This window comes from Arachis ipaensis, chromosome B02, assembly GCF_000816755.2.
Source record: "Arachis ipaensis cultivar K30076 chromosome B02, Araip1.1, whole genome shotgun sequence".
NCBI lineage: Eukaryota > Viridiplantae > Streptophyta > Magnoliopsida > Fabales > Fabaceae > Arachis > Arachis ipaensis.
In genome coordinates, this window is record NC_029786.2 from 3,127,739 (window position 1) to 3,130,505 (window position 2,767).

Genomic DNA, 2,767 nt, shown 5'->3' on the forward strand with positions numbered 1-2,767 from the left:
TTTCTCTTATTCAATGATTATATCTTTGAGCAACACTTTCTTTTTGTCGAATCATATTATCAAGTGCCGATATTCGCTCCGAGTCTACTTGGTGCACGAAAATTACAATCACACTTTGCAATCCCGCACAACTAACCAGCAAGTGCACTGGGTCGTCCAAGTAATACCTTACGTGAGTAAGGGTCGATCCCACGGAGATTGTTGGTTTGAAGCAGACTATGGTTATCTTGTAAATCTTAGTCAGGATATCAATAATGGTTTTTGGTTTTAATTGCGAAAAATAAAAGAGCATGAAATAAATACTTGTTATGTAGTAATGGAGAATGGGTTGGGGTTTTGGAGATGCTCTGTCTTCTGAATCTCTGCTTTCCTACTGTCTTCTTCTTTACGCGCGCAAGGTTCCTTCCATGGCAAGCTGTATGTTGGTGGATCTCCGTTGTCAGTGGCTACCATCCGTCCTTTCAGTGAAGAATGTCCATATACATGGCTAATCATTTGTCGGTTCTCATTTGTGCTGGAATAGGATCCAGTGATCCTTTTGCGTCTGTCACTACGCCCAACATTCGTGAGTTTGAAGCTCGTCACAGTCATCCCTTCCCAGATCCTACTCGGAATACCACAGACAAGGTTTAGACTTTCCGGATCTCAGGAATGCTGCCAATTCATTCTAGCTTATACCACGAAGACTCTGGCCTCACGGAATTGAATGCTCTGTTGTCAGGAGAGGCAATCAACTTCGTGAACCAGAAACCCAAGAGATATACATTCAATCTAAGGTAGAACGGAAGTGGTTGTCAGGCACGTGTTCATAGGTTGAGAATGGTAATGAGTGTCACGGATCATCACATTCATCATGTTGAAGTGCAAATGAATATCTTAGAATAGAAACAAGCGTGATTGAATGAAAAACAGTAGTAATTGTATTAATCTATCGAGACACAGCAGAGCTCCTCACCCCCAACAATGGAGTTTAGAGACCCATGCCGTAGAGATACAATGTAAAACGTGAAAATGTCATGAGGTTCAAAATAATTCTCTAAAAGTAGTTTTTATACTCAACTAGTAACCTAGGTTTACAGGAAATGAGTAAACTAAGATAGATAGTGCAGAAATCCACTTCTGGGACCCACTTGGTATGTGCTTGGGCTGAGCATTGAAGTTTTCATGTGTAGAGACTTTTCTTGGAGTTAAACACCAGGTTTCAGCCTGTTTCTGGCGTTTAACTCTAGTTTGTAACCTGTTTCTGGCGTTTAACGCCAGAATAGGACAGGAAGTTGGCGTTAAATACCAGTTTTTATCGTCAAAACTCGGGAAAAGTATGGACTATTATATATTACTGGAAAGTCCTGGATGTCTACTTTCCAACGCAACTAAGAGCGTGCCAATTGGACTTCTGTAGCTCTAAAAAATCCATTTCGAGTGCAGGGAGGTCAGAATCCAACAGCATCTGCAGTCCTTTTTCAGCCTCTGAATCAGATTTTTGCTCAGGTCGCTCAATTTCAGCCAGAAAATACCTGAAATTACAGAAAAACACACAAACTCATAGTAAAGTCCAGAAATGTGAATTTTTCATAAAAACTAATAAAAATATAATAAAAATTAAATAAAACATACTAAAAACTATGTAAAAACAATGCGAAAAAGCGTATAAATTATCCGCTCATCACAACACCAAACTTAAATTGTTGCTTGTTGGTGCACGAAATTGTGAATCACACTTCTCACAACTCGTACCACTAACCAGCAAGTGCACTGGGTCGTCCAAGTAATACCTTACATGAGTAAGGGTCGAATCCCACAGAGATTGTTGGTTTGAAGCAATCTATGATTATCTTGTAAATCTTAGTCAGGAAGTCAATTACGTTTATCAGTTGAATTGCGAATGAACAAGAGAGCATGAATTAAAGGTTACTTGTTATGCAGTAATGGAGAATATGTTGGAGTTTTGGAGATGCTTTGTCTTCTGAATCTCTGCTTTTCTCTGTCTTCTGATTCACGCACGCACGTCCTCCTATGGCAAGCTGTGTGTTAGTGGATCACCGTTGTCAATGGCTACCATCCATCCTTCCAGTGAAAAGGGTCCAGGTGCGCTGTCACCGCACGGCTAATCATCTGTAGGTTCTCAGTCGTACCGGAATAGGATTTACTATCCTTTTGCGTCTGTCACTACGCCCAGCACTCGCGAGTTTGAAGTTCGTTACAGTCATTCAATCCCTGAATCCTACTCGGAATACCACAGACAAGGTTTAGACTTTCCGGATTCTCAGGAATGCTGCCAATGGATTCTAGCTTATACCACGAAGATTCTGATTAAGGAATCCAAGAGATATTCATTCAATCGAAGGTAGAACGGAGGTGGTTGTCAGGCACGCGTTCATAGGTTGAGGATGATGATGAGTGTCACGGATCATCCCATCCATCATATTGAAGTGCGAATAAACATCTTAGATAGGAACACGCATGTTTGAATGGAAAACAGAAATACTTGCATTAATTCATCGAGACACAGCAGAGCTCCTCACCCCCAACAATGGAGTTTAGAGACTCATGCCATCACAGAGTACAAAGTTCAGATCTAAAATGTCATGAGATACAAAATAAGTCTCTAAAAGTTGTTTAAATACTAAACTAGTAACCTAGGTTTACAGAAAATGAGTAAACTATAACAGATGGTATGGAAATCCACTTCTGGGGCCCACTTGGTGTGTGCTGGGGCTGAGACTTAAGCAATTCATGTGCATAAGGCTGTTTTGGGCGTTCAACGCCA